Source organism: Calliphora vicina, chromosome 4, assembly GCF_958450345.1.
Source record: "Calliphora vicina chromosome 4, idCalVici1.1, whole genome shotgun sequence".
NCBI classification, from domain to species: Eukaryota; Metazoa; Arthropoda; class Insecta; order Diptera; family Calliphoridae; genus Calliphora; species Calliphora vicina.
This window is the reverse complement of record NC_088783.1, coordinates 75805988-75829353: the sequence shown is the minus strand read 5'-3', so window position 1 is coordinate 75829353 and position 23366 is coordinate 75805988.

The following is a 23366-nucleotide window of genomic DNA, read 5'->3' as shown; positions in this document are numbered from 1 at the left end:
AAAATATTTCATTTATCTACTCAAATTTTCAAATAAATTTCATATATACGGAAGTTATGTCATCTACTTTGATGATTACACTATGCAACAAATGAAGACTTTTGGAAAAGCTCAAGATCATGACAGTATAGGTTCGACTCTACTACCAAAGGGTAGTAAAACCCTATACTCAGTTTGCCCATTTTGGTGACCGATTTTTTTATGGGCCCCCAAAGTTTCTGAAAATCAGTGGGGCCTCAAAAAAAGGTGTCATCAGTTTTTGGTTAACAGCTAATTCAGACTTGTTACGCGTCGTATATCAGCAAAAGAATAACAACATTTGTCAAGAATTTGTCTTTAAATTGAAAAATATACAATTCATTGGAATACACAGTTAAGGGGCACAATAAGGTCTACAGCTAGCTCACCCATTGGTATATAAAGTTCTTAACCCAGTTTCCTTAACGCATAACATATAGTATACTCTTTTGCCAAAATTTACCACAGAGTATATCTAAATATTTCTAAATTTTAAATATAATATAACAAACCAAAATTATGGCAATATATTGTGCCAATTGGGGTACATTTTTCCCACCCTACTTGACTAACAAACTGTCAAACGCCTTGACAGAATTTGTACCCAAATTTTTACTTCTGTCCCTAATATTGACATGATTAGTTATTTAATAAAGAAACATTTTATCTTGACTATCCTTCCCTTTGAATAAAGAAATTAAAATTGCATTTTGTTTTTTTTTATGTTTTACGATAACAATTCAAAAAGATATTTATTTATTGCTTTAAAATCAAAACAAAGTAAGAAAATCATTATATAAAAATAGTTAAAAAAATGTGTATAAATTCATTCATAAATGAGGCAAAATAAGATGAATGAAAAAGAAAGAAAAAAAAACTAGAATTTACAAACGTACATATTACTTTCGTTATTGAATGAAGGAATGATATGGAATCGGACTAACGATCAAAAAAAAAGAGAGTATTTATACTTAGAGTAATAAAAAAGATAATTACAAAAAAAATAAGGTGTTTTAAATATTACTCACAACAAAAATTTACCATCGGTGTTCCATTTCTCGTTGTTTCGACTGTAGGGCCCAGCAATCAATACAAGATGATGGTGATGTTTTGGCTTTTTTAAAAAAAAGAACTTTTAATATTTTTTTGGAATTACTTAAGATATAAATTCATAAGAAAAAATATTAAAGATATTTAAATTATACTCATAAAAATACAATAGTTTTATATATAATTTAAATAATAATTTTAGGAAATTTAAAAGTATTAAACAATTTTATGTTTTAATTTAATATAATTCATTTAGGATTATTTAGGTTTACATTTTTAAATTCATTTTCATTAATTATTTTAATTATTTATTGCATGTAAGTTGTATTGTTTTTGTTTAAGATTTAATAATATTAATACTTTTAAATTTTTACATTTTAAGGTATTTTAATTTATATAAAGAAATTTTAAGAATTTAATGTTAAATTTTACATTTTTTAAAAAAAAATATTTTCAGAAATAGATTTTTTTATGAGATTTTATGCTATCAATAGTACGTTTAGAACTTAGACTTAGACCACGTGTGTGTAATGTATGGAAATATTCTTCTAATCTTGGGGAGTATTTGGTCCTGGTTCGCACTTATGTGGCTTCCCAAAATGGGATTAATTGGAGTGTGGAAAAATCCACGAGCAATTTGAAGGCGATTTCTTTAAAAAATATAAAAATAATCTTTGTAATGACAGCCACATGCCTATTTTTCTGTAAATTTAGGTCTTACCTGAGACAATATTAGTCTTGCTTATACATTTATTTTTAGAAAATAAAATTAACAATTTCATTTCTCATTTGCTCCTTTGAAGAGTTTTGTGTAACAAAATAAGTTTTTAAAATGATTTTCACGTTGATTATATATTTATCACTTTTGAAAATATTTAGTATTGGAAAAAAACTATTTATGCACTTATATATTTGGTTGATGTCTTTTTACCAAGAGTATCATCAGTGTTGCCAGGAGCTGGCGAAAAAGGAAGCTATATTGGCTTCAAAAAAAGGCCAGAAAAAGCTAAACCGCTTTAGAAAAAAAGCCAAAAAAAAGCTAAAATATTATAAATTAAGAATTTTGGTTTATATTTATTTTTAAATAAAAAATTAGATAATATGTTCATAAAATTCATCTGCTTTACTTAAAGGAAGTACTTAAAAGTTAAATACTAGATTAACCATGTCAGAAAATGGACATTGTTGGTTCTATATTTGTCTATTTGTTGTTTAATATATTCTGCCCCTGAGCCTTAAGCTTCGTAATTTTATTACCACTTTAATTTTTCACTATCAATATGACATAATATATTTTTTTTGGTTTTACTACTTTATTATCAACGGGAAAAAAATTGATTTTGCGTAGAGTTTTCATATGGTAATCTTTGTCGCAATTGCTCAATTAGTTTAATTTGTCGTATTATTTTTGTCATAAAACAATTTTCAATTGGCGACGATAATGGATCAAATTCCTTGAATTTTAAATCAGAAAACAGCAAATGATTTATTTTTTTTTGCACTTTGTGCAATACTGGTTTTAAAAAAAGATGGTACGCCAAATTATAATCAGTGTATTAATTACTTAAAAGTTTGGCTTTTTAGAATTGCTGGTTTGACGAAATTAAAACAAAATGGGTTTTAACTCGAAGCATAGATCCACAAGACGTTTAACGGCTATTGATCGCCATCGAGTATCACAAGCCTTCAAGAGTTTGTGGGACTCTTGTCCATTATATAATGATGAATATAATGTGTAATAACAATCTTGTCTTGAAAGAGAATTTGCTAGACATTTAAGCTTTCAGATATAAAATACTCTATTTCATTTTGAACCACTTGATATTGGCAATTGCTATTTGTTCTTTTAATACTGCACAATTCTTGAGTATGTTGAAAATAAAAAGTAAATAAAAAGGCTAAATTTAGCCTCAAAAAGGCTAAACTGGCAACACTGAGTATCACTATGATTATGAAATTGGTTAAGCTAGTGTAAGAGACAATTTCATATTTACAATTGTTTTGTCTTAGATGAGAAAAAGACAAATAATGTTGCTTAGTCAAACTTAAAATTATTACCATATATGGTAATAAAACTGATGATATTAATGAGTGTAATTGTTACATACATACACTAATTGAGTGAGAGAATCTGAACAAACTTGTAGGGGAAATAATCCGCATTAGGGTATGTAAATCTTTGTACGGCAAAGTAAGTATTAAGTTTTTAAAATAGAAACATTTTAACAACTTATATACATACACGCAGAGAAAAGATATAATTGGGCATGGTTACTGTAACCATTTATATAGTGTTACAAGTTTTTTAACTATATTATAGTCACAGTAACCATTTACATGATTGTGGTAACCACAATATGGTTAACTTACGATTCAAATGATTGTCTCAACCATATATATGGTTACAGTAAACATATATATGTTTGTGGCAACCATATTTATGATGAATAATTTTATCATAATATGTTTAGTGTTTATAAAAAACCGACTTTTTAAAAAACCGGTTTGTCGGTTAACCGAAAATTGGGCTTTTTTAGAAAACCGGTTTTTCGGTTAACCGACATCGAAAAAACCGGTTAAACCGGTTAACCGTCATATATATGTAGAAAACATAAAATGTCCAATAAAGTATATACAGCTTTAAAATTTGTAGTTTTTAGTAGTCAGGAATGGTTAATATTAAATACCTATGAATATACAAAAGTGCTAAGTCCATTTTATTTTGTAAAAATTTCAAAATTATTATGTCAGTCAAATGGAATTGAGTATAAATATGTTACTAAATATATAATATACTTGTTTTAATTATTGGTTTATTCATTAAATTTTTCTGATATGGAATCAGATTTCAAAATATTTCAAATTATGGATTTTGGAACGTTGTTATTTCTGAAAAGGACTTTGTACACTAAGCTAACGAAATGAATAATAAAATACAATTTTAAGAACAAAACACACTAATGAAGTCAAATGGATTGAAAGAAGGTATGCACATCAAATTCAACTTGACGTTTGGTAAAATAATCACTAAGTTTATAATGAATCATTATTAAGATTTTGCTTAACTTCTAGAATTCTGCGGAATTTAATTTTTATAGTTTGATTATGTAAACTCATCGTAAAATCAAGCTTTTAAGTAAACTCATCGTCCTCTACTATTTAGAATCATTTTACTTCTTAAAAATATCAATCTAAATAGGTTTATATTGTAAATCAGCAGTTTAGGTTTCAAATCAGACCAATAATGTTTGTACAATGAATATAAAAAATACACAAAACCATGAGATTTCTTAATTTTAAACCTAAATTTTAAAAACCGGTTAACCGAGTGATAAAAACCGGATAAACCGGTTAACCGAAAATCAACATTTTAAATTAACCGGTTCGCAAAAAACCGAGATTTCGAAGAAAAACCGGTTTTTCGATTAACCGGTTAACCGGTTTATAAACACTAAATATGTTGTTCTGAGATTATGATAAGCCTTAAGCCGAGAGCACCATAATATGATAAGTCCTTCATCATATAAATGGTTGTCACAAACATATATATGTTTACTGTAACCATATATATGGTTGAGACAATCATGTGAATCGTAAGTTAACCATATTATGGTTACCACAACCATGTAAATGGTTACTGTTACTATAATATAGTTAAAAAACTTGTAACAATATTGAAATGGTTACAGTAACCATGCCCAACTATATTTTTTCTCTGCGTGTACACAACAAATATTTAATGTTTTTATACAATATTATAAAATCGTAACAGACTTTGTGATACGGCTTAACTTTATATGGCAATAATATAGCTAAGAGTCCGCCAAATAAATTTTGTTAACACTCTTTTTCCAAAAAATAGCTTTTTCGTGCACTTTTGTTTAAAAAATATAGGAAGAAAAATTTTTTTTTTTACCTTTTTTAGAAGTAAAAATTTTTCAATAACAATATTTTGCAAAGTTGTAGCTACGGTAAATCTGAATAACTCTTGTGAACATATCAATGCAATCCGAACATATCTAGGCATTCTAAATAGCTGTCAAAAATCATATAGCTTAAAAATGTTAGTTTTTTACTATTTTTTGACCCTAAAACAAAAATTTTTTGTTAAAAATGTATGTTCGAGTAAATACTTGGAAACTGATGACACCTTTTTTAGAGGCCCTACCGATTTTCAGAAATTTTGGGGGCCCATAAAAAAAAATCGGTCACCAAAATGGACAAACTGAGTATAGGGTTTTACTACCCTTTGGTAGTAGAGTCGAACCTATATAGTCATGATCGTGTGTTTTTTTCACTGTTGCTTTTTCCGGAAAACACTTTAACGAGCACAAATATCTTAAAAATTTTGGTATCTATATGAAATTTAATATTTTACACAATAAAATTTATAAAGATCATAATTGGTTATAGCTCCCACTTGATCACACATTTCCCACATCAAAATTCTAAGATTGATCGACAATAGACTTAAGGTTTATTAAATGGCTGATAGCCTAAGAGCCAGTTTTTCACTGGTTGCTTAAGTCAGATCATCATGAAACCTGTTCCTAAAGGCTTTTGGTAAGTACCAGAGTTATATCACTTTAAAGTCTGAATTAATTTATGAGAATTTAAAAAAATACAGGTTTTCAAGTGGCATATCCACAGACTATACATAGGACATTTCATATCAAGTAAACCAACTTTTGAAATCGATGTCTTCCGATCAGGATGAAATTTGCACCAAGGTTAGTTCTATTGGATATAATATTTCAACAAGATCGGTCAAGAACTCTCTGAGTTAGAGGGGATCAAAATTTGACATTTTGTCCAAGCAGGTATTTTTTCTTATCCATCCATGTAACTTATTACCTACTGTTCTAAGCAAAATGTGTCCCAAATAGTTCAGATAGCTTTTTCTTCAATCTTTCGAAAAAAAATATTTCAGAAAAAATAAAAAAAAAAATTTAATATTTTTTCCGAAATCAAAAATTTTATTGACTTTTTTTAAAATGCGCCCTTTTTTCAAAAAAATATAGCCCAGATATTTTTCTTGAAGACCTATTTGGTCGCTTAGTAGGATGCGAGTTGGATATCTCACAAAATAAATATTTTTTTATTCAAAACATACAATTTTTGACTTTTTTTTTTTTTTTTTTTTTTTTTTTAAAAACAAACACAAACTGCGAAGCGTTTTGCTTGTCTGCAGTTACACCCAGAGTCTATGGCGGGAATCGAACCCGCAACCCTCAGATTAATAGCTCAGCACACTATCGACTGGTCTATCGGGGCACCCCGAAAAAATCAAAAACTTTGTTGACTTTTTTTTCAAAATGGATCCTTTTTTTAGATTAAACAAAATCTTAGATATTTTCCTTGAAGACCCGCTTTGTGGAATGCGAGTGGTATATCTATCAAAAAAAATATATTGACTTTTTTTTGCAAAATCTAACTTTTTTCAAAATGGTCCATTTTTCTAAATTTTTTTTTTCTCAAAAGAAAGCTTAGAATCAGTCCTTTAAGATATTTCTGGACCCTTTTGTAACTCAAGAAATACAATTTTTGAATTTTTTTAACATTTTTTTTCTTCAAAAGAAAGCTTAGGTCAGTTCCTTTAAAATGTTTTTAGTCGCTTAGTGAGATGCAAGTGGGATATCTATCAAAATAAATATTTTGTAATGCAAGACATATTTTTTTTTTGCTCAAAAGAAAGCTTAGGACTTTTCCTTTAAAAATCACAACTTCTGAAGCAAACAAACCATCCCTCGCAGGTTGAAAAGAATGGAACACATTCACCATATGATTTGGTGAGCACTCGGTGTGCCTTAGCGGCAGTTCCCGCATATGTCGCTTTGTTGGCACAAAATTTAACATTTTCGAAGCAAAAAAAAACTTTTTTGTTTGCACTGTAGTGTTCAATAACTAAATGAGAATAAATGACCAATATCTACCCTTCAAAATGACATATGATTTATTAGAAACCGCTTTCAAAAGATATGCCATCTATTGTAAATCCCAAAAAATAAGGAAATTTTCTGATATTTTTTATGTGTTGTTAGCCATGCAATAGCTTATGATTGAGGAACATCATTCGAAATTGAAAGATATATTTTTTAAGATATCTTTTATTTTGGGCCAATTTTTTGGTTCAATATCATGTGTTTGAAATATGAGTATTTCTAGGAAAATGTATACAAAGTGGATAAACGATAAAAAGTAATATACAATGAAAATTCAACGAATTGAACCTAAACAACTCATGAACCCTGAAACTCATTTACATAGGGATAAACGATTAATCGAATAATCAATCATTCTGATTAATCTTTCTACTGGTTAATAAATTAAATAAAATTTCTTATTAACCAAACCTATGATTAGTTTAAATTAGAAAAAAACAACATAAAATATACAAATAAAAAAAATTCAAATAATTTATTAGAAATTAGTCAAAGTTCTAACTAATCTATTATTATTTGCTAAAATAATCAAAAATGTTCTACTGAAACCAATAGCTTAAAGATCAACACCGAAGAAACATATTGATTTTTGATGGTTCATCTTTGCGCCTTTGTCCAATTATATTGCATCCAAATATAACAAATCTTTACAGCAATAAATTAGTAATTATGTATTAACACTGAATCAAGTATCCAGCTTCAAATGATAAACGGTAGAACTTAACTACGCTCAATATTAATAGCTACCTTTGAAATTTGTTTAGCACATAATCACATTGAAATTATTTAGCAATTTTATTCTTAAATTATATTTCACTTAACCCTCCTCACCATGTTTATAACCATAAAGTAGATTTACACTTTCCGTTTATATTAGAAAACAACCACAACTCATTAATATGCAAAGATGACCCTAAAATATGATTTGCAATCATTTCCAGAGAATGAATGGATATGTTAATTTAAATTTAAATAAATAAAATTAATTGTTTTTTGTTTTGTTTGTGTTTTGTTAGAATTTGTTTAAAATTGTGTCCTGTTTAATATGCAGCATGTGGTTTAACAAAATCACAACAAAGACTTGTGGAGCCTTTAAAAGTAATACATACATATGTAAGAATTTTGGTTACATCATTAATATTAAACGTAAATATCAAAAGTAACATAAGTCTATGTTTTTGTTTTCTTTTTTCAAAGAAGAGTTTACGAACCTTTGTGTTTTCAATTTCAATTAATTTGTTTTAAATTCACTGGGTCATTGTAAATCATGAATGAATTCTATTTTCACTAAAGGAATTATATTTAAAATGGCAAATGGTTTTAAATTACTTGAACATTTTCTTCAATTTTATATCAATGCCCAACATTCTATGACAATCGCCCCTTAATAGGTTACAACTCCCCTAAAATTATATTAACTATGCACGATATTGATCAACCAAATCGGGTGAACCAGATTAATGTGGTGGTTATATACGATTTTCTGTAATAAAATAGTTGTCATTTTTATCTTTTGAGCAAATTAAGTATTGATATAAAACTATTAAAACTTATTGCATGTATAGGTGTAATATTTATAGACAATTTCCTTTGAAATTATAAAACATATATTTGCTTGCTTGAAACATTTTTGTCTGGGTTTGTTAGTTTAAATTAATTTTGTAAACCCAAATATTGAAAAAGACGTCATGCGACATATGGTCCTGAGCAATTATCTTTAACAAAAGTCCTCTCACTCTAACTAACCCTTGTCAAATTAACAGAGCAACATATGCCACTTCTCAAATTAACGTTTGGTATTTTAAAGAGTTTTTAAATATTCGTTAAAATAGTCTAGTGTGTGTCTTAACCAAATACGTTTCTATATATTATACATCTCTATATACACTAGGGTGGCCCTTATTTAGTTTTTTTTGGGATTTTCGATAGTCAAAGATTGTATAATTGTTCTCCCTCATATAAAAAACAAATGCTCAAAATTTTAGCAAAAATTGATTTCGTATGGAGTGCACGTTTTATTTGAGTTTTCGGCCAAAGTAGAGGCCGAACACTTTAACAGGAAGTTTTTTCCAAGTACGGTGTGTAGTGTGTTGTGCGGTCCACTGGAGAATCGGCTACAAATATATGAGTTCTTGATGAAAAACATGTAATACATATCAATATGCGGCTACCAGGAACACTAATCAGAGTAAAACTATGATAGGATTTTTTAAAAAAATTATTTTACTAATTTAATAAAGATTTGCCTGATATTATCTAATAACAAATAATCGATAAATAGTTAATGATGTTAATAATACCGTCGAACACCCATTGTTCTGGTCTTCCTTTTTAGACTGTAAAGAAGTAAAAAGAAAAAGTAGCAACAATATTTTTTTTCGTTATAAAAAATTCAAAAAAGTTCTCGCCATGTTTGATTTTAACTTCACTATTATGTTGATAAGTTTAATAATTTAGAATATTCAAAAACTACCATAATTTATATTTTCGAACAAAATAAGGTTTCCCGTTTTTTCAACATTTTGGTACTTTTTTAACCGCATTGAAATTATACAAAATTTATTTCAATAAATGTCTACTGTAATCTAATCAATAGAAAAATATTATTTTATGAAAAAGTACCAAATTAGTATTCGAACTTAACCCATTAATGCCTGACCATAGATCCGCTCATACGATTTTAACTAAATTTTTATAAATGTACCTGGTGGCCCGTAGAAGTTGTTTGGAATGAAAAAAAAAATTTTACCTCGTTACATACCAGGGATAGGACATGGGTATTTAAATACCCAACAGGCTTTAAAGAGATATTTTTTGAATATTTTAAAAATATTTATCTTAGTAAAGCGAAGTGTAAAAGTGTATCTCTGTGTAAAAAAGCGAACAATATAACTATAAAAAGTGAAAAAATTGTAATACTTGTTATATTCACCCTTATCCTGGTTGGCGTACTTATGTGTTTTACGACTACTACAGTTTCGTACTAGATGAAAGATAAAATGTAAACTGCTTCTTTAATCTAGTACGAAACTGTCGTAGGCGTAAAGCACAATGATTCGTCATCAGTAAATCCTTACTACTGCCGAATTAATAGACATTATTGAAAATTGGTCTGATGCAGAAGAAAATTTTTGCGAACAACCAGATACTGTTGATATCAATATAATTCCACCTGATGATATCGATGCCATTAGTGACAATGAGAAATTAAATGACAATGTGCAATTGTTGCACGACGAACAAAATCTGACTCGCGAAATTGGAATGAGGAAATGCGGTCGAGTGAAAGAGAGGATGATGATGTACCAGTGACCTCAACCTCTAGTAATGTTGGACTAAGTCGGCAAGCAGCTCTAGTAATGCGAAAAAACTAACAGTTTTACAAGGTGCTTTCTCATGATACGATGACATCATATAAAACTTTGTATGAAAATATCGTATTCGGGTTCGGTGAAAGAAGTGGTATTGGTCATTATTACAAATTCTTTCGATGGTTAATGCATGAAAGCAACATTGTTTTTGTCTCAAATATGAGAAAAAGTCCCAAATGTCGCAATTTGATTTTCGAGTAGAAATTAAATCATCAAAATCGCGGGAAAATGCTGACTTCCGGGGCAAAATGGGGCTTAGGTATGATCGCATTGATCATTTAATCGGAAAACTATCCACTCGTCATCGTTGTCCACATTACAATGGAAAACCGAATATGGATGTTTGAAATGCCAGGTGAATTTGCACCTAGTTCCATGCACACAGCACTACCACAATGGAGCAGCCCCAGATAAATCTAAAATATTAAAGGCTAAATAATTTATAATTTTACTTAAATAAATAAAAAAATACAAATTTACTTTTTTTTACGATAAAATATTTTTTTTTGATATGGACAAATTTTTTATATTTGGAACTCATTAAGGTCTGTTGGGTATTTAAATACCCATTTACATTATACATGGTGTGTGGAGTAAGTGTGTTAACAAACTACTTTTTACTTTTTTACATTATAAAAAAGTGAACGTCTTCTCTCCGCTATAATTCGTATGTTTTTTCAGTGGGCAAGTTTCGATCTAGTCCCTTTTTACTTAAGCTACTAACAATGATACGAAAGTAATTTATAACAAGTCAGATAGCTATATTTGGCTGTGTCGAATCTTATATATTTTTAAATTTATTAGAGAAAAAAATGTTTGGTTAATAAATTCAGGTTTAAAATATTTTTCCCGATTTTGAGCCATTGCAGACTTATACGTCATTGCAATGGTCTTTCAAATATCTATCATTTGATATCCATATTGTCTATATTAATGAACAGACATACATTCATTTATATATAATTTCCACTGACTGATTTGAAATCTTATAACTTCCAAAAAATGTAAAACTCGTTTAACTTTTTTTGCTGCAGGTAATAAACAATTTACTAAAATTTTACAATATCATAATACTCAACGTGTAGAATTTTTATACCCTTCACCATGAGTGGAAAGGGTATATATAAGTTTGTCATTCCGTTTGTAATTTCCACATTTTTCATTTGCGACCCCATAAAGTATATATATTCTGGATCGCTATAGACAGCGGAATCGACATAGCCATGTCCGTCTGTGTGTTGAAATCAACTTTCCGAAGCCCCCAAATAACATACATACATGATTCATATATCAATATCTTCGGAATTCTTCCGGCTCAGTTGCTATTTAAAATCGAGAAAATCGGTCAACAAAACCGGTCAAAAAAACCAGGACAACCTCGATTTTTTACCTATATCTGGATTACTAAGTCGTTAATGGATATCTAATGATAGATATTTCAAAGACCTTTGCAACAAAGTATATAAGACCATTGTAAGTTGCACCTACAATGGGTCAAAATCGAAAAAATATTTTTTAACCCGAATTGGTTTTTTTACTAAGTTTAAAAAAAAAATAAAAAACTATTTCGAAAAAAACAAATTCCAAAAAATTGGAAAAATAAAATTTAATTTTTGTTTACCTAAAAATATTTAAAATTTTTATTTTAAAGTATAATTTGGTGATGGGTATTTAAGATTCGGCACAGCCGAATGTAGCTCTCTTACTTGTTTTTATTTGGCTTGCTAGAGAAAATGACAACTTTTTGAAAAATCTCATTAGAAGCGATGAATCACATTTTCATTTAAATGATATGTTAAAAATAAAACTGCTGAATTTGGAGCACCCATAATCCTATAGCGATGCGTCAGCGACAATTTAAAATTTTAAATTTTTTACAAACTTTTTTTCAGAAAATTTTTTTTAATATAAAGAGAACCTCAAAAGTGAGTAAAAACCACAAATTGTTTTACTTTTAGTTTTTAAGATAATGAAAATCCTAAAATCTATTTGTAAAATTTTGTTACTTTTATGCAGATATCGTAGACCCACAAAAGTGAATATATTCTGGGTCTTTATGAAATTCTAAGACGATCTAGCTATGTCCGTCCATCTGTATGTTATAAATACTATAGAGCCCAAACGAAAGGAGCTAGCTGTCTGATTTTTGTCCCCATATACTCCCTGTTATAAGGTTTGTTTGGTATTAGAAATGGGCAATATCGGTCCATAATTTCACATAGCTTCCAAACAAATGTCCCCCCGGAATACTGTTTTTTTAAAGTTTTTCAAAAATTAGTTCTATGTGCTTCGAAAATATACCGTAAATTATAGCGAAAATCGGGTAACATTTGTCCCTAGATCCTATACAAGGTCCTCCTCTGATAATGACTTGAATGTTCATTATTATTATAATTATTAATATCGTGATGAAATTGGACATAAACAAGTTTTACATGAACCTAAATCCTTCTACCATCTTTTGAGAGGATCGGTCCAAAATTGACCCTACCCCTGACATAACCCCTATATTAGAAAAATATTTTATTTTCACATTGTTGGTGGATACATAAGATTCGGCACAGCCGAATATAACACTCTTATTTGTTATATTTTATATTTAAACATCTATGGGCAAACAAAAACTATTGTTAATTGATTTTTTTTATTTAACATGATATTTATTAAATGTTTTTGAAACTATGGCTACTAAAATATGCCACCCTAATACAAATACGTATACATAGGTGTATTTTATACAAAATATACAAAACAAACATTTGTGTGTTTCTATATGTATGTAAACGAATGTATTATTTTATACTTGTCTATATGTTTACATGGAGATTGTTAACAAAAAAAGAAGTACCCATAATGGAGATTAACACGTTTTTCCTTTTTGATTAACATTTTTTATGTTCCTGCTAAATACAAAAACAACAACACAAGAAAAGTTTTAACAAACCCTTTTCTCACTTTGTTTTTGTACAGCTTTTTTGCAGTTTTTTTTTGCTTACTCCCATTTAATGCTGGTATTGAATAGTGTTTTCAAACAATCCATGAGAGCAAAAAACTGAAAAAAAAACAACCAACATAAACTACAAAAAAAGGTTGTGTTTTTCTAAAGAAAAACTAAATTGTTAAATAAAATTGAATATAGAAATCAAATCATAAAAAACACACACGTTTTTATATTTTTCTACTCTTTATGCAGAAAATTTATTTTATTTATTATTTAAGGAATTTTATTTGACAAACTTAAGTGAAATATAAAAAATACTTATATTAAATTCATACATACTAACACACATACTATTTACACTCCCACACATGAATTCATTCCGTTAGACACACACACACAAGCATTTCCATCTACATAAACCACACCTCCTGCCTCCTGCTTATTGTCTCTTTAATGGGTAGTAAATAGATGTAAAGGAAATAAAATCACTCTAGTAAACTAAACTACATAATTTTATATGAATATTATAGTTTATGTCTATAGTATTCATCTATATACAAATGTGTGTCAATGTATATTGTACAAGGATGTAAGTACATGTGTGTAAGCGTTTATATATATTTTAAATAATTCAAAGTTTGTACGTTTGCAGTTTATTTATTCATATAAATGAAATCTTATATTTCTTTAACATTTAAAATGTCATTTCAGTTGATTTTTATGAATGGATGATTGTATATATTTTGCCAGCAAGTGGTTTGGTTGACAATTCAATCGTTAAGAAATAATCTTAAAACTGATTTCAGAAGTGTTTATGTTATGTTCATAGGAATGTTAATATTTATAAATTGACGATACTGGTCACAAATAAATAAAAACATTTTGTATCAAGCTTCTGTTAGTGGTTTTGTTTTATATGCGCACTGTTAAATCTAATAACAATATTAGTTTTAAATTTCAATCATTTATGTATATTCGTGAATGATTTTCGGAAGTGGGCCTTATATGGGAGCTATGAACAATTATGGACCGATAGTCCTGAGATTATGCCATTTGATTTACACACAGCATCAAAAATGAGTAAACATCAGTGAAACAATTGAGAGAACGTCCTGCAGTGATCGAAACAAATAGTAGTCGGTCGGGACACGATATGGACTATAAAGCAGGTGAGGCAAAACTTTAGTGCCATTAAAATTTGACTTTCGTATCGATTCAGTTGGTTTGCCGGGCTTCACATACGATATCTTATGCTTCGGCTTATCGTAATGGATCCATTTGTCATCCCAAGTAATGATTCGGAGTTCAAGCGTTATTGTGGACTTGCAAAATCGGTTTACAAGGTCTCTCGTCTTCAACTCTTATAGTACCCAATGGATGAATCCTGAATCCTACTACAGTATCCCTTGTCACCTTCCACTTAAGACTTTCTGCCCCTAGGCTCAAATTGAAATCCTAGACTTTCAGTCATCTAATTGCTTTTATTGAGTTCAGCGCTATTAGTAGGTGTTACTTCTACTTACTATTGAATTATATTCTTTTTATATCAATCATACGTCACATAATAAAAATTGCATAATGTAGGTTTTTATCATATGTGACGTATATCAATATTTATACCCTACACCACCATAGTGGGGAGGGTATAATGCGTTTGTGCAGATGTTTGTAACGCCCAAAAATATTAGTCTAACACCCACCTTAAAGTATACCGATCGACTTAGAATCACTTTCTGAGTCGATTAAACGATGTCCATCCGTCCGTCTGGTCGGCTGGCTGGCTGTCCATGTAAACCTTGTGCGCAGAGTACAGGTCGCAATTTTGAAGATATTTCGATCAAATTTGGTACATATTAGTTTCTCGGCTCAAGGACCAAGCCTATTGAAATTGGCTGAAATCGGTCCATTATTTCACCTAGCCCTCATACAAATGTCCTCCCGAAATTGGACTTTATCGGTCATAAATGTTTAACTTATATATATATATCTCCACAAATTCCACTCCAAATAAGTTTTATATACACAAAATTCATGTCACCAAATTTTGTTACGATCGGTCCATAATTATTCATAGCTCCCATATAGACCCGCTTCCGAAAATCACTTTAACGTGCATAAATCGCTTAAAAATTTTGGTATACACACAAAATTCAACATAGTTAACTTTAATATCGACATAAATCACACGACCTAATTTCATGGTGATCGGTCCATAATTGGTCATAGCCCCCATATAAGGCCTACTTCCTACTTTATGTACGGATCATCATAATATTACGTGACATGACTTGCGTATATATAAAACATATTTGGAGCAAAATTTGTGTAGATACCTATATAAATTAAACAATTATGTCCGATGTAGTCCAATTTCAGAAGCAGATTTGTATGTTGGCTAGGTGAAATTATGAACCGATTTCAGCCACTCTCAATAAGCTTTGCCCTTGGGCTGAAACAAACGTACATATGAACCAAATTTTATAAAAATATCTTTGCGACCTGTACTTTGCGCACAAGGTTTACATGGATAGTCAGATGTACGGACATCATTTAATCGACTCAGATAGTGATTCAGAGTCGATCGGAATACTTTAAGGTGTTAATTAGACTAAAATACTAATGATGGTCATGATATGTGTAACTACAATCATAATCATATGTGTGACTAACCATCTCGTGGACAACACTCTCAATAGATTTACACCAAGTTTGACCTAAATAAAAAAGTGCATGAGATATATCACTAATTTGACTTTTCAGCCAACCCCATTTAATAACATCCTGAATAGTTTTAGACATTTTAACCAGTCAGTTTCGATAAAATGTTAAATAGTGTTAATTCATAAGAAAATAACAAGAAAATAACAAAATAATGAGTCAACATTAAAAAATATCAGTGGATAAATTGTTTAATTTAATTTGGAACCCTCTTTAAAGTTTTGCAAACAAAAAAGAGTTCTATACATAGATTTATTTAATAGTTATTTAATTTTATTTGACCTTTAAATTTACTTTAGTATAATAATTATTTAAGCGTAAGGTATTTTTTATAAAAATATTTAATTTTTATTTCAATATTTCGCTACAACAATGTAGCATCTTCACGAAAAAATGATTTCAAAATTTTTGTCATATGAAAAAGTATATGAAATTTTTTTTAAACATACAAACAAAATTATTAAAATTAGTTTTTTAAGTGAATATAACATAACAAACAAAAATATTAAAATAAAATATTAAGTCTTAACGAATCGATTAGCTACAAAATCGGTTATCCTACTAAAAACTGTTTTCTCTTTGTAAGTATGTTTAATCTAATATAGGCATTTACACACTTTTTTATAAATACTCCCCAATCTCCCATCCTGTAACTTTTTACAGCACTTTAAGCAAACATAAAACATAATTTATCTACAATTAAAACGTGCGTCCCTAATGAGATCTATAAATTGAATTCCAATTACATACACTTCCACTCAAATCTATATACATTTGTATGTAGGTGTGCGTAAATAACAAGCTGGTTACTCGTAATATTATTATAATTTTATTCTTTGTCTAATTAATTTTGTTCATCATATATAAATTTCATTTAGTTGCACATTAATTTTAAGTAGTAGAGAGAAATTGTCTGTTACATCTAAAACAATTTAATCACTGTACAACACATTAAGCAGTAAAATATGTTGGCAACTGTCTTTAAAAGGTATTATAGTTGTCAAAAGTTATGACAGATGTTATGACTCGTACACGCACTCACAAAGGGTTTGTATAAATTTCATTGGCATAAAGTCCATTCGGTAATAGTTTTAGGGTTAAATTATACATCTACTCACGTAGTCACACTGCGTAAGATGTATAGAATATTTATACGTACACAGAGAAAACAGATTCGTGGTAGCAACCGAATTTGTTGCCAATCGAATGATTCGGTTGCACACATTGAATTTTTCGGTTTTATCAACAGAAAGTCAGTTGATAAAGAAGAATTTCAGTTGAAGTAACCAAAATTTTGTTGCTCCTTCTAAAATTGTAAAATTCGGTCACTAAGATAGAATCATTCGATTGGCAACAAATTCGGTTGCTATCACGAATCTGTTTTCTCTGTGTATGGTTACTAGTACATTCAATGTGACTGTCAAACTTTTAGAACTTTTGCAGTCCGTACAAAAGTGATAATTTTTTCTTGCACAGACAACAACTCTCACTCAAATATACATATATGCAGTTCCAAAGTTACATTTTATAAGATATTCGTTAAGGGTTCGTATGCATGTACAAGAGTTTCTGATAAGCAATTATTTTAATTTTTCAAAACACACATACATAAGTAGTTATATTAACATTTATACAAAAGTTGCTATTACATAGATTTACATATAAACATTAGCAGTCTTAAAAACACGTTTAGCATGCTACTTTTTTCCGGTAGGTTCGGAAATTTACTATTGACATTATTGGCTTAAACATCATCATACGCAACAATACTGTAGTCCTGAGTTTCAAATAACTAAAATAGTAAAAGCCAAAAATAACTTATTTTAAAAGAAAAAAATCACTATAGAAGTTGATCTATGATTAGCTTAGACTTTCTAATCTGTTCCTTTAGCTAAGATGTTCATTAGAAACTCAGCTATGGGGTCAAAGGTGAGTCATTCGGCACATCTTAAACTAACCGCTAAAAAAACACTGTCAATTTTAATGACTGATCGCAGACTTTTCAAATTGCCAGAGATAAGAATAAAGAAGTGGCCACTTAAAATCCATACGGATTAAAGCGAGCATATCTTTTAATGAAACAACGTATGTTTACTTTTTATACATGAACTTAAATGTAATTTATTAAGCTTTACAAAAAATATAACTGTAGGTTAATGTGTCTTTATTGCAAATAAATTTTATGGCTTTTCTTCTTGTGCCTCCCATTAATAGCTGCACAACTTTTCTTCCCACTTCTCGTTATTCCAGCATATTTATTCCACTTTGTTCTCATCAAAATCTGGTTATTTACTGTACCTGCATTCTTTTTCAATTTACTTTTAACAATTGTCTAATATATCTCGATCCGACGAAGATTTGGGCAATTTGTTTAATTGATGTGTTTTGGTATAGCACCAATATTATTCTCATTATACCACTTCATAGTTGTCATTGAGTAATGACAACTTGGCTGAAACTTTGTATCAGATGTGTGTTGTATTATAAATGACATCAATCGCTTTTCGAAACTGTCTTTTTATATATAGTTCTGAAAATTCTTTAAAAACATGCTGAAAAGCTTGACTGTTCAAATCGCAGCTACGGATTGCCTGCCAATTTAATATTTTTGTTCAATTTTACGTATTCATATTTAAAGGACACACAGCCTCGAGCTGCCGAGACGTAAACATTTTGACCTGATATCTGCCGAAAATTAGATTTAGGCTATTTTTAACCCGACAAAGCTACATTTTCCATTGTGTCTACACTTTTTAAAACTAAACATAATGACTTGAAATTCATTGTAGAATAATGGTAGATTTGTTGTTAAAAACGTATGTAATTTTTTTGATAACAGGGGGCGTTATTATGATTACTATAGCGCGTACGGATTTTAAGTGGCCACTTCTTTGTAAGATAAAAACGCAAATGGGTGACTATGCAGTTCTTAAAACTACAAATAACACTGTGCAACAAATGAAGACTTTTAGAAAATAAAACCCTCTTCACAGTATAGATTCATCTCTACTAACAAAGGCTAGTAAAACCCTATACTTAATTTGACGATCTTGGTGACCAATTTTTTGTATCTGCCTCCTATGATTCAGTGGGCCATCAAAAAAAGTTGTAATTTTTTGGAAAAAATATAGAAGTTTTTGTTCACTGTTTTTATACTAACTTAAAGGCGCTCTTGAATTTTCATTAACAATATTTAGCAAATTTGTAGCTACGGTAAAGCTGAAAAACTCTTGTGAGCATATCAATGCAAAAATCACGTTGTTCACCGTTTTTACTATTTTTAGACGCTAGAACCAAAATGTTTGATTAAAACAGTATGATTAAGTTCACACTTCTATGTTGTGCCGTATAATTTACACAGTTGAGGTGTTTTTGAGTTGATTTACAGTTGTTCGGCTTCGCAGGCAAAATGGAGAACAATGGGTGATCCTCAAAGTCTGATATTTTTTAAAAAAAAATGTCAAAAATCCATTTATGAACTGAATTAATTTAAAATATAGATAGTCCTTGAGAAGTTCTATAGGTTAGTTCAAAAGATATTCAGGTTTAATTATATTATATAATATTAAAAGAGTAGAGAAAAATCAAAACAAAATAATTGTCATTGTATTAAATACATTTATTGTAATTTAAAAATGTTATAAACAGATATGTTGTTAAAAACAACAAATATATAACGCGTGTTTTGAACATACACATGGAATTCCATATGTATCGAATACATGCCCCAATACATATGAAATACATGCCGTGCGACCCCTCTTTTAGTCACTAACCCTGAATACTAACAAAAATAACAGGATTCATCTATTATTTATAAAACTACTTTTCAACCTACTTTCGTATGTACGCATAAATTTGAATTATGACAGGAACTATTACCATACCAGAGACATAAGACTATACAAACACTATAAATACTTACTGCAATACAAATACACTTAAATGTAAGTAAGTATCTGTATGTAGAAATAGTAACATTCAACTGCTACTTTGTCATCAAGTATATTCGCAAGCATGGGTTAGTTAGGAAATTATATATGAAACTGTAGTGATAGAAAAACATACTTACATACAGCCTTGTACATTAGAGTGACAATCAGTTGTATGGAAAAAATTTTTTGTTAAAATTTTGAAGAGTGCCGGGTGGAATATTGTGACACTATGCCTAAAAGTTAAGTGCTGAAAATTTGAGCCAAATCGGTCAACGATTTCTGGACGCGCATCGACGTCAAAGTTCAGATATATGCAAAATTATACTATTTATATGGAATAAATAGGTGAAACGGAAACGATAACCTTAAATCGTGAAGGTCAAAGGTCAAATTTTTCAATATTTGGAATTTCTAAAGAAAAGATAGCGAAATGTTATATATTTTTGGGCCGATTTTAATGAGACTTGAGGAAAGTATAACTTAAAGTCCAGAATTTAAAATAACGGCACAAAAATGGAATTTAACTCTTAGCAGCACTTGGGGTCCAAATTACCCTCAACATTTAAAATCACGAAAAACACAGCCATTTTGACCCCAAGTGCTCTTAAAGGATTAAATCCATTTTTGCACTGTTGTTGTAAATGTTAGACCCCAATGTATATTTTGTTCAAGTTTCATTAAAATCGGCCCAAAAATATATAACATTTCGCTATCTTTTCTTTAGAAATTCCAAATATTGAAAAATTTGACCTTTGACCTTCACGATTTAAGGTTATCGTTTTCCGATTTTAGTAAAACTTTCAGACCATATTTAAAATTACAAGGACTATAATATTATAAATAGGTTTTACTTAAAATTTATAACATTAAGGAAATTGGGCTCATTCGCCTAAATATGGACAAAAAATTTGTTTTTCTTGAAAATCGCAAAATTTAAATCGCAGGTACGGAAAAACTGTAAGAGGTATTGACATAATTTTTTCATATTTTTATTCCCTATTTTGATCTCAATAAATCCCAATGTGATGATCAAAAAATTCTGAAATTTGTTTAACAAAATTTTTAAAAATTTGAAAATGGAGATTTGAAACAGCCGTTAAAAAAAATAATTTTTTTTGGCCATACCTGCGAATAGGTTAACGGTATCCTACGAAGACAAAAACTCGTACAGAAGTAAATACGGACATATTTTAAATAAAAATTAGCTTTTATTTTAATTTTTCTCGAAATATGTTAATTTTTTTTCCTAAATTTTTTGTTCAAGTGGCCTGAAACACGTTAATGGTCTGGCGAATTTGTAATAACTTTAACATTTTTTAACCAAATTTTGTCATTTATATCTCATTACAACGATAATTACGTACACATTTCGATTATTTTGCATTCAATTGCAAAAGTGTTTATTTAGTAGCAACATTTTTTCAAAAACTGAAAAATTTGCATTTTTCCCGAATTTTGGCGATAATACAGTTTTTGGGTCATTTTGACCCAAAGGAGATGCAGGGTTAACTTCCAAAAAAATTTTTTTAATGTAATATTCATTAATATAAATAAATCTATACATTTCTAGAAAACAATGCAGAAATTTAACGAGTTTCACCTATTTATTCCATATAAATAGTATAATTTTGCATATATCTGAACTTTGACCTCGATGCGCGTCCAGAAATCGTTGCCCGATTTGGCTCAAATTTTCAGCACTTAACATTTAGGCCTAGTGTCACAATATTCCACACGGCACTCTTTGAAATCTAAGAAAAAAAAATCGGCTGTCACTCTATTGTACATACTTAAATTTCCACAAATATGAAATGTAGTAGTTGCTAATATTATGCATACAAGATGCATAAACATTCCATCTAATATTCATTCGTATAGTTATTCACTGCCTGACTCATTCATTCACTCATTTGCTTTTTGATTATTTTTTTCTTTCATTCATCCATTCATTTGCATGTAAAGTATGTATTTAATGACCTTTAGCTTGAGTGTACAAGTGTAAATGTTTAATCTGCTAAATTCAACATGACATAATGTATATTCAAGCTCACACATCCATTCATCTTGTAGGTATCTATGTATCAACTCCAGACGCATTTGCTAAGTGACTTGGAATACTTGACACAAAAGAAAAATGTGTGCGGAAAAACAGAAATATGTAATAACAAATACACAAAAAGAAGGTTAAAAAATTGTTGATAATTTAAGGTTGGAAAATATCTAAATATTTTAAAGAATTCAGTGAAGGAAATTTTACAACAAAAATTAAAAATTCCGTGAAGAGTTTTAAAAATCACTTTAGAGTCCAATATTTAAGCACAGAAAAGTTTTAAATTAATAGACTTTGTTAACTCGATTTGGAAAAACTTTTATCAGTGGCCTTTAGCTGACAGAGAAAAATTTAGATCGAAAATAGAAAAAGTTAAGTGACATTAAAGAGATATCCCATCGAAGCTCATGCAATAACTAACAACCACTAGAAATTATCTTAAATTAATTGTAAAGAATAACCAAACGTTCTATAAAAAATAAACAAAAAATCGTGCAAATCACTTTATATACATTTAAGACATCATTTCCATTTAAATTAAAACAACTGTCCCCATAATAATATGTCTTACTGTAGACTATCATACATATGTACTTACTTCGATATCTTAAGCCATGCAACACATGATGATAATTGTGTAAATGGTGTGTAATTAATAAACAAATGGATTATAATTTTTATTTGCTAGAACAAATAAAAAAATCAGTTTAACTCACATTCACTTTCTCTCTCTTTCGTTTCTCCACAAAGCTACTATTAAACTTATACAGTTAAATAATTAATGGTCACATACGAACATACATTAAAACGCACAGCTACACATCTCATTCTCATTTTGCCTAAACTCCTTTTAATAGTCATTAGAGTAATAAAAACCAATATTCTTTGTCCTTTTCTTCTTCATCTTCAATTAATGCTGCTTCCTACTACTCTCAATGTAGTCGTCGTCATCAATAATATTAAGTGCCAAAACACACTTAATTATAATTGCATTAACGGTTCTTGAGTTTTAGGTTAAAACGATTCAGAGAATATTACAAGTACGAGTCTTAGGTTTTGTGTTGGTAGGAGTAGGTGCAAAATATACAAGGACTAAGATCAGTCGAGCTAGTACAGACATTTAAAAAATATTCTTTCGAGTTTTAAAATCGATTGGTTTGCATGAAAAAGAAGTGGTCGCCCGACACTTTCCAGTTACTAAACTGGTTTGCATTTTCATCGCTAAAAAGTGTAGAGTCAAGAGTAACTTCAATTATAACTGTAGATTGATTAACTATTGTTAGTCTATTTTCAACTATAAACTTGAACGTAGACCTCTCAGATTAATGTCTGAGCTACCCC